The sequence below is a fragment of the Podarcis liolepis genome (genome assembly GCF_965112155.1).
Source record: "Podarcis liolepis genome assembly, chromosome: 13".
Taxonomy (NCBI): Eukaryota; Metazoa; Chordata; class Lepidosauria; order Squamata; family Lacertidae; genus Podarcis; species Podarcis liolepis.
Genome location: NC_139573.1, coordinates 9,879,617 through 9,890,166, shown reverse-complemented (window position 1 = coordinate 9,890,166; position 10,550 = coordinate 9,879,617). Strand labels below are relative to the sequence as shown.

At 46.5% G+C, this 10,550-nt stretch overlaps 2 long non-coding RNA genes across 2 annotated transcripts; both read left to right on the top strand.

Moving 5' to 3' along the window:
- The first annotated feature begins 596 nt into the window (after positions 1-596).
- LOC310691473 lies at positions 597-4,741 on the top strand. The gene is made up of 2 exons (XR_014518498.1): positions 597-1,393; positions 4,438-4,741. It is a non-coding gene; the product is annotated as an uncharacterized lncRNA (long non-coding RNA).
- A 1,088-nt stretch (positions 4,742-5,829) lies between these two features.
- LOC310691472 lies at positions 5,830-8,810 on the top strand. Its single transcript, XR_014518497.1, has 2 exons — positions 5,830-6,145; positions 8,390-8,810. It is a non-coding gene; the product is annotated as an uncharacterized lncRNA (long non-coding RNA).
- Positions 8,811-10,550: the final 1,740 nt, after the last annotated feature.

Sequence of the window (10,550 nt, the reverse complement as noted above, 5' to 3'; positions counted from 1 at the left end):
CGAAACAAAAAACACACAAGCAAGAAAATGAACTTGAAGATGACCTAAAAATCATTCAAAGCAGCCCACCTCAAAATTAACTTAATTCATATTACTTTCACCCAGGCTTTATGGTCACTATTGTCTGGCATAGCTTGGAGATTTTGGAGGTAATGCATTTAAATTTGTTAAACCAAACCAGTTCACTCCAACCACTAGATCTATCAGTCAGCGAAATATTGACTGAAGAGCAAACCATCAGTTCTGTTGCAGATCCTCCTCCCCCCCTCCATGTTTTTTTGGAAATCCTGGTTTTTGGGGGGTAAGGGATATATATTAGGGCTGTGTGCCAAATTTGGCTAAATCCTAGCCCCTGATCAGAATCAAGCCGATCCAGAAGGATTTGCGCTTCAGCTGAGTTGGGTGGTGATAAAAAAAAAAAGGTAAAGGAAAAGGACCACTGGACAGTTAAGTCCAGTCAAAGGCGACTATGGGGTTGTGGTGCTCATCTCGCTTTCAGGCCGAGGGAGCTGGCATTTGTCCACAAACAACTTTCCAGGTCATGTGGCCAGCATGACTAAACCGCTTCTGGCACAATGGGACGATACCGTGACAGAAACCAGAGCACAAGGAAACACTGTTTACCTTCCTGCCTCAGTGGTACCTATTTATCTACTTGCACTGGTGTGCTTTCGAACTGCTAGGTTGGCAGGAGCTGGAACAGAGCAACGGGAGCTCACCCCCTCACAGGGATTTGAACCAGCAACATTCTGATCAGCAAGCCCAAGAGGCTCAGTGGTTTAGACCACAGCGCCACCTGCATCCCACTTGGGTGGAGATAGCCCCAGGCAGCCCTAGGTTGAGTCGAGTCACCTGGAGGAATCTGGTCCCTGCCACAAGGTGAGGCAGCAGTCAGGAAGTAGAGGCAGGCTGCCCCAGCAGGATTAAACCCTCCGGCTCACAGTGTGGTTGAGAGGGAGGGAACAGAACTTAGTGTCTCCTTGCTTCCCCTCCCAAATGTATCTTTAATTAGAAACCCTAATTAAACATGAGCCCTATCCTTGAATTGATATGGGGGCAGATCCAGATCAGGCATGATTTCCCTTGGGTTGTGGCCCTGTTCACAACCCTTATGGATATTGCAGAGATAGTGTGCATGGTTTCTCTGTGATTTCACCTTTGCATTGTGAGGTCAGGCGGGGTCTTGAAGCCACCAGAGCAGCATGGGAAGGGCTCCTTTCATTCCACATAGCAAAAGCCACAGCAGAGCCTCCGTCCCAACCAGCACCCTGGGGGGCTAATGGGGAGTGTTCCTTCCCAAGTTGGGCTCAGCCAGGCAACATCCAGCAGCCCAAGAAGACCGGAGAAACAGCTGGACCTGTTTGACTGCTGTTGGCCAAGGATTTGTTGTGCTGTGAGTATGGGGGAAGTGAAGGAGGAAGACAGGGAAGGCAACGTGAGAGTTGATGTTTTAACTAACATGCCATTGGAGGGATGTGGGTGGCGCAGTGGTCTAAACCACTGAGCCTCTAGGGCTTGCTGATCAGAAGGTTGATTGGAATCCCTGCAACGGAGTGAGCTCCTGTTGCTCTGTCCCAGCTCCTGCCAACCTAGCAGTTCAGAAGCACACCAGTGCAAGTAGATAAATAGGTACCACTGTGACGGGAAGGTAGACAATGTTTGCGTGCGCTCTGGTTTCCGTCATGGTGTTCTGTTGCACCAGAAGTGGTTTAGTCATGCTGGCCACTTGACCTGGAAAGCTATCTATGGACAAACGCCAGCTCCTTCGGCCTGAAAGCGAGATGAGCGCTGCAACTCCATGGTCGCCTTTGACTGGACTTAACCATCCAGGGGTCCTTTACCTTTTTACCTTTACCATTGGATGGACATCTTCAGAAGATTCACTGCCACAAGCCACAGGGCATGGGTGGTTTTTCTCATAGGAACCCAAGAAGCTGCCTTATGTTGACCACTGGTCTATCTAACTTAGCTTTTCTCAACCTGTGGATCCCCCAGATGTTGTTGAACTACAACTCCCATCACCCCTAGCTAGCAAGGCCAGAGCTCAGGGATGATGGGAGATCTAGTCCAACAACATCTGGGGACCCACAGGTTAAGAACCCCTGATCTAGCTCATCGCTCTTCAACCTTGAGTCACCAGATATTGCTGGACTGCAACTCTGATCCCCAGAAAGCTTAGCCAACGGTCGGTGATGATAGGAGTCCAAAGACATATAGAGATCCAAGTTTGAAGATGGCTGATCTAGCATACTTCTGGCCATGTTGACTGGCAGGGTCACTTCTGAGTTTTGGACAAAGGTCTCTTCCAGCCCTGCTTGGAAATGTTGGGGATTGAACTTGGGACCTTTGACATCCAAGGCAGATGCTCTACCACTGAGCTATGGCCCCAACAGTAGCTTTCTACGCGGATATTATTATGCTCGGTCAATGTAAGATTAAAGTTTGCTTGTTGGTGCAGCCAATCTCATTCAAGGAATTATTTCTACTCCCCAACCAGTATCGATTCAGAGTTAATGCCTGTCATGGCGCCATCAGGCAAGGGATGTCCAGAGTCAGGAATTACCGAATTTTTCCATGTATAAGACAATGCTTTTTACTAAAAAACAAAAATAGGCAAAAATCGAGTGTCGTCTTATACATGGATAGTGAATTCAGAGGGGTGTGTGCGATTAATGGCAGCAGCAAGCGGGAGAATGGCAGCGGCGATTGGGTGGGTGATTGGTGGCTGTGGCGAGGCAGGCAGATGATTGGCAGCTGCGGCAAGTGGGCAGGTGGGCTGTTGGTGGCGGCAAGCGGGTAGACAATTGGTGGCTGCAGCGAAGTGCGTGATCGGCAGAGGCTGTGGCAAGGGGTCAGTAGTGGCGGGCAGGCTGGTGAGCGATTGGTGGAAGTGACTTCCCCCACTCCCCCCCCCCAAAGCTAAACAATTTCTTAATTTTGGGTTTAAAAAATAGGGGTCATCTTATACATGGGGGCGTCTTATACACAGAAAAACACAGTAACTCTTTATTATCAAAAGTACTTACTTTTGATAGGGGTGCTAACTCCAGGGGGGCTTGGGGGCACCCATACAAAAAAAAATTGTGGGTGTCCGGCCTCTTGCCACCAACACCCCGCCGCATGCTGGCTGTCGCCGCTGAATTGGATTAGCAAGATAAGCCCATGCTTAGGGCATCGAGGGAAGAGGAGCACCACAGAAATTTTCCATTGCTGGATTTTTAACATAAATAGTCACAAACCCCCAGTGTTACGGGTCTATTGTTCTGTGATGATTCTGTGCTGCCCCCTGCTGGTGGGAGAGCACCTTTGCTTCTGCTGCTGACGATCTTCTGGATCACACAGGATTGTGCCATTTCTGAGGACTGGAAAGGGGACAGACTGGAAAGGGGGCAGCTGCCACATCCATAGAAGGGGGTAGACAGGCCTCCACCCCAGCCTGTCTTGCCATTTTAGGCCAAAGGACCCCATTCCATTGCACTTTATTTATTTATTTTGATGGTGCTGCTGTTTGCCATTTGCCTCCGAAGCAGCTCCAACTCCATGTTGTGTGCTGTGCTGGCTGTGGGGCGGGGTGAAGCAAATTGCTCAGTGGAGCCATTTGTTTTCTCATTTGAAATATACAGTGGAACCTCGGTTTTCGATCGTCTAGGGAGTCGAACATTTCGACTTTCGAACGCCGGAAACCTGGAAATAACTGCTTCGGTTTTTGAACGTTTCGGAAGTCGAACGGTCTTCCGGGAAGGATTACGTTTGAAAACTGAGGTTCCATTACATTAAAACAGAAGAACTATGCAATGAGGCAGGCTGAATTCTTTATCTTTACTAAGTATAGAAGCAGATGTGTTATGTAAGTTTTGATTTGAAGATACGATGCGATAATCTTTATTGTCATTGTCCCATACAGCACAACGAAATCGAAAATCTACATCAGACATTCAGAAACCAACAAGCATGCTATCCCAGCTATCCCAGCCTGGTTAGCCCCCTAAAAACTATGGTACCCCATAATTAAATACAATATACTCCCATAGAGACTACCTTACACTGCGTTTAAAACCAAAATCTCATTTGAATAGAAACTGTTTCTCAGGAGGCTAGTCCTAGTCTTTATAACCCTGTACCCTGAAGATCTGATCAAAGACTTTGCAATTAGAAAATGTAGGGAGGGAAATTAAAAAATTAATAAAGTGGAAGTATACAAAAAAACCCCACCACATTATTTTCCATCCTACCATAGTTTTCATTTCATTTTGAAAAATAAAATATTATTTTACGGTTTATTATTGTTTATGTTTTGAATTAGATATATATATGGGGGCACCAAAATCCTTTAAGTGCTTAAGGCCTCCAAAGGTCTTAATCTGCCCCTGGTAGCCCTGCCAGAGGTGGTAAGAAATGAAAGTGTAACCCTGTTGCGTAACCAACTCTGTGTTACAGGGGCAAGTCAGAGGCTGGAAAGAGAATTTCCGCTATCGGAACCTGCGACTTTCCAGTGCCACGCTCCGTAGGCTGGAGACGGCTCTTTTGGAGCTGACGTCTCAGGATTTCAAGAATTCCTACGAATGGGAAAAGTTCCAGCTCTGGCTCCAGGAGGTCATGTACGCAGAGTGGTGGCTGGATCAAGCAGCCCGTGAGATCAAGCGCCGATGGAAAAACCTGACAATGTTCTGAGGGGCTGTAGGGGGGAATTTTGAAGGGGTAAATTGTGCGTTTTGCTGGACAATAAAGATCTGAGAGCTAAGTCTTCATTCCAGGTCATTTTGATTACATTGTTGGTCGGTAAGAAGGGAGGTCCCCCGCCATACATTTTGTGGTGAGGTGTTTTCACACCAAAGGTGGGGATCAAGGGTCACAAACATTTTGAGGGGCCACATGAAGCAGTCAGAAGGGCCAGTAGCAAAATGGGGCAAACTTTGTACAGTAGACTAGTTTCTACACATACTTTGCCCTCCCTATGCTCCTTCCAGACAAGCAAGAGCTATTTTCAGAGTTCAATAACACATTCCAGCCAGGCCAAAAACATGCAAGGAGAGTGAGGGGTTTGAGTCCTGAGGGCCAACGGTCTAGTTTCTCTTGTACAGACTCTGGTAAACTCTAGGTTTACCCAAGTAGGACTAATTCAGCCAGCTAGCCCTGGGGATTATCTAATGTTAATTTACCCCTAAATTGATTTCAGAATTTTGAATTTTATTGTTATTCATGTTTTTATACTGTATTTTATGCTGCTTTGTTGTTAGCCACCCTGAGCCCAGTTTTTGAACCGGCAAGGGCGGTGTATAAATAAAAAGCTGTTGTTGTTGCTATGTTAGATTGTGGAAATGTGTTATAGTTGGGGCTGCCTTTGAAGACAGTTTGGAAATGTCCCCTCCGACTTCCATGGCATAGGTCGTCCCCTAAATGCAGGGATAGGGAATGTCTGTCCCTGCTGACCTCTCTGTTTGGTCCTTAGAGCAATCCCACAGATGCATCTCTCACTGCCGCCAAGTGGAGGTTCCCCTGGCTGGATTGTGTCCTTGAACTTTGCTTGCCTGGATGAATCTCCAGTTGAGATCCCTGCATTGCAGGGAGTTGGGGCTAGGTGACCTCCCAACTCTGCGGTTCTATGAGGACAAAGAGAGATGTAGTGAAACCAGCCTGCTAAACCAGAGTAACATTTGCATAATCACCCCACCCACTTTTGCCTATGGCCCTGCCTGCCATTGGCATGTGGCCCTTGGAAGGTCTTTCAGGCAGGCAAGAAGTTCCCCACTATTGCTTTTCAGACAAAATAAACAAAAAGAATTGTGTTGGTCCGACAAGGGATGGACGGATTCCTGTTCATTCAGACAGCCCGAATTGCACAGCTCCCGAAGAGGTTGGAGTCAAGGCCATAGGTCTCAATATCTCCTTGGCAGCGACCAGCTGAGGTCACAATGGCTCCATCCCCACCACAGCCCTCAGCCCCAGTGGTGGTGGCCACATAGGGGAAAGCCGGAGAAAGGGGGGAAGGGCATCTCCCAGCAAGAGGGGGGGTGAGCCCCCTGGAATGGGGAACTGGGCCTCCGGAAGGAAGCTGGAGGCAACAGGTGATGAAGAACCTAAGTCAGAGAAACCAGACAGGGGAAGTCAGGGGTTGATGAAGTTCTTTCGGAGAGGCCAATGGGCAGTGAGTATTGGGGTATGGAAGTGGCATTGCAGGGCCGTTGGGTCTCAAGGGCCTTCTTCATGTGCCGCCTCCTTGAGAGGTCTGGAGGGTGGAAGCACGAGAACGGGGCCTTCTCTGCAGTGGCTCCCTGCCTGTGGGATTCTCTCCCCAGGGAAGTTTGCCTTCATTATACACCTGTAGGCACCAGGCAAAAACATTCCTTTTTAACCAGGCCTTTGGTTGATCTGATTGACACCCTATGCCCTTTTTAAATGTTGGGGGGGGGGGGTTGGAGTTGGGAGGCGTGTTATGGAGTTGTTGTTTTTTTCTTTTGATTATATATTTTGTGGTTTTATATTTTGATTTTGTTCCATGAACCGCCCTGGGACCTCAAGGTAAAGGGTGGTATATAAATTCAATAATAATAATAATAATAAATAATAGCTTCTCACCCTAGATCAAGCATGTCCAAAGTCCGTTTCAGCGGCCCATCGGTCGGTTTAATCTGGCCCCTTTGGCAGTTTATTTCCTGTGGTAAAATCTTTCATAAACCTCAACAACTTCAATCCTTAAAAAAGCTCCCTCAGTCATGGGGGGCAAGGGGGCATGCTTGACCGATGTGCCTTGACCCCCCCTTTTTCTGTGTGCCCCCACAGAACATTTCCTCTCAGAAGAAGAGCGAGTGCTGAGAAAAACTTAATTCTGATTTCATTTTATTCTTTGCTAGATTTACAAAAAGGGAAAATACCACACACACACACCAGTAAATTAATTTTAGAAAGGGGCAAGAAATTTGTGATTGCGGGAGATGCACAGTCGAACATTGGTGGTCTTCACAGAAGGTATGAAGCAACAATACAAATGGTGAATTTAGTATTTTGCATTTAAAAAAAGACCTTCAAATGAAGATCTTTAACAGAAAATGCATAAACATGAGAAGCATGAGAACATATCATTTAATTTCTGAAGCACATTTGTCAGGAGGACCCAAGTCAAGATTTTTCTTCCCCCCCCCCCTCTCTTGCTGCAATTAGTCTGCTTTGAGTTAAACTGAATATCACTAGGGGCTGCAATTTATTGTTAAAGAGAAGGTCAAAGTGCATTTATTGGGCTGTCCTATGCACCCATTTACATGAAGGTGACTCCCATTCATGTTGATTATTTCAAGTTAAAAACACCACTTCCTAACACCCATTGCTCGCCTCAATTCTTGAAAAGTGTATGTGTGTGTAAAATGAAGTGGAATGGTTTCATTTCAAATTAGGCCAGACTCAATCTAGCATATAGTTCATTCACCTTCCTTATAACAGCATAAGTGATTTTGTAACAAACTGAAATGATTGCATTCGTACTCTGAAACAAGTACAGACACTTTTCAATCAATACCATGAAAAGAAGAGAAATCACTATGAAACAGTATACCTGAAGGAGTATCTCCACCTCCATGATTCAGCCTGGACGGTCTTCTGCTAGTTCCCTCACTGTGAGAAGTGAAGTTACAGGGAACTATGCAGAGGGCCTTCTCGGTAGTGGCACCCAACCTGTGGAATGCCCTCCCTTCAGATGTCAAGGAGTTAAGAACTATACAACTTTAGAATGCACCTGAGGGCAGCCCTGTATTGGGAAGTTTTTAACGTTTGACATTTTATTATTTTATATATTTTGCTGGAAGCTGTCCAGAGTGGCTGGCAAAACCCAGACGGGTGGTGTATTTATTATTATTATTATTATTATTATTATTATTATTATTATTATTAACAAAGTCAAACCCATCCATGAATGTGGCCTACCATTAGGCATGTCATACTTTCAAAACCTTTCTTGATATGACCATTGTGTATGCATGGATAAGTGTCATTATACAGTTTAGCCACTGGATGGCGCTGAACATGGCCCCCATTTGTCTATTTCCATTTAACCACCAGGATTTCCAAAGGGAAACAAGGATGTCAAATACAGTGGACCCTCCAGGTGCGGATTAAATTCATTCCGGGGGTCCGTACTTAACCTGAAAAGTCTGTAACTGGAGGCGCCCTTTTCTGCACACGCGTGTGGTGCGATAGAGTGCTTCTGCACATGCGTGCCCGGTGAAACCCGGAAGTATACACTTCCAGGTTTACCACATTCGCAACCCACAAGTTACGTATCCAGAGGGGTATGTAACTCGAGGGTCCACTGTACCTTGCAATTTGCTATTGTTCTTGATTGTCTCTCCCCACTCCACCTAAGAAAGGGAGCCATTTCACCTCAAACCTTTTGTTCCAGCCCAAAGAAATATCGCTTGCCCCTAGTGAGATATTCTACCAAGACCTGGACCCCATTCGAAAGGAGATGCTGTCTTCCTGGGGACGTAGAGGTGCCCGTCTCCGCCGGGCGGCTCAGAGATCTTGTCCTCCACTGTCCTCTTTAACGTTGTGGGTGGCCGGAGATGGGGGCGAGCGCGAAGAGAACTACAGGTATCACCGTTTGATGGGGAACCTTGTCTCTTCCATGGTGGCAGAAGAAGACTTGCCTCCCCCCACGTGGTATGAGGTCCCAAGAGACGATGCTGTGGGTCCACCTCCTCCTCCTCCCCTCCGATACCTGGCTAACGGCATGATCATGGCAGAAGGGCATCCCTTGCCCCACCTCAACCTTGACCATGGCACCCAGAGGGGAGAATAAAATGAAACATCTGGTAGAAGCATCTCATGGCGTGCCTTTGTGTCTCCTTATTCCAACCATGGCTATGTCAGTTGTGAAAAACAGAAGCACATACAGTGGTACCTTGGGTTACAAACACTGTCAGTATTTTCATCCCTCCCATTGCAAAGATCACCAGATCATGTTTGTTTTACTTTTTGTCTCTGAGAAAGGAGGGGGTGGACACCATTCTTCCAGACTTCCGTCCCTAGCACTGTGCCTGTTTTCTTTTGATCTGTCTAGAGACAGGATGGCAGTATGAGAGAGCTGACTCTCTTGTACATGTTTGTTGTGTGCTTTTATTTGTTTAATCAGTAGAACTAAAATTAGGTATGCAACAAAACCTCCACAGTTTTGTTTCTGTTTCTCTGCTGCTTTTGAGGTGCTCACAATAGCAAATGTGAGTCCACTACACCAGGACCTGTTCCAGCAGAATGCTGTGCTGCTGTTGCTGTGTTCCTGTGATCGGAAGGTCGAAGAAGGTGCTACCGACCCCCAGCCCATGCAGGCGCTGAAGATGTGGGCTGTATATGGGTGTACGGTCAAACACCTTGGGTTATAAACACTTCGGGTTACAGACTACACTAACCCGGAAGTAGTACCTCGGGTTAAGAATTTGACCTCAGGATGAGAACAGAAATCATGGAGCGGCAGCAGGAGGCCCCATTAGCTAAAGTGGTACCTCAGGTTAAGAACAGTTTCAGGTTAAGAACGGACCTCCGGAACGAATTAAGTTCTTAACCGAGGTACCACTGGTATTGTTAAAGGTTTGGAGGATCAGTCTTGATGATAACCATAGCTCCCTTCTATGCCTGTGATCTTCTTCCCAGAGAGGTTCAGAATAGGATGCTGAACCAATCTCCAGCCCCATTGGTCAGCCTCAGATCCAGATCTGAGGGCCTTCTGGCAATTCCCTCATTGAGAGAAGTGAGGTTACCAGGAACCAGGTAGAAGGCCTTCTTGGTAGTGGCGCCAGCCTCATGGAACACCCTCCCATCAGATGTCAAACAGAATAACAACAGACTTTTAGAAGACATTTGAATGCAGCCGTGCGTAGGGAAGGTGTTAATGTTTGAGGTTTTACAATTTACTGGAAGTTGCCTAGAGTGGCTTGGGCAAACCAGTCAGATATGTGGCATCATCACCACCATCATCACCACCATCATCATCTAGGAAGGCTTATTTGTTAGCTAGTGGCCTTAGCTGCTCAGCTAAGTATCCATCATCAGCATCTTAAAATTGAGCCCCTTTTCCGCCTCACCTGGTGATACGCCACTCATTCTAGGATGGAGGAAAATAGGCCAAACGTTAGAGTTGACCTTCATTCCAAGGACACCCAACCCTGGGTAAAAACAGTGAGGTGCACACAAATATATGCAATTGAATATATTTTGAATATATTTTTAATGAAAGTCAGGGCCAAAGTGTTTTGAAGCAATACATGCCTAACTGCTGTGCATCACGGACAAGTCTACAAGCCCTCACCATATTAGGGGTGGCTTAGGACAGTGGATGCTTATTCTACTAGCAGTTTGTTGGCAGTGATAGAAAGAAACATAAAAATAATAGGATTATTTCATCAGTAAACAGTGGGAGGGGGAAGCAGAACTATGCTCAGGTGGGACTTTTAAAATCTGTGGAAACTCTCCTTTTTCCCTAAAATAAACTAAGGGGGACTGGGGGAAAAACAAACTCCTTCTAATTAAGGAGAGGATCACCTGTCCAGGGATATTCTTTGACCCAG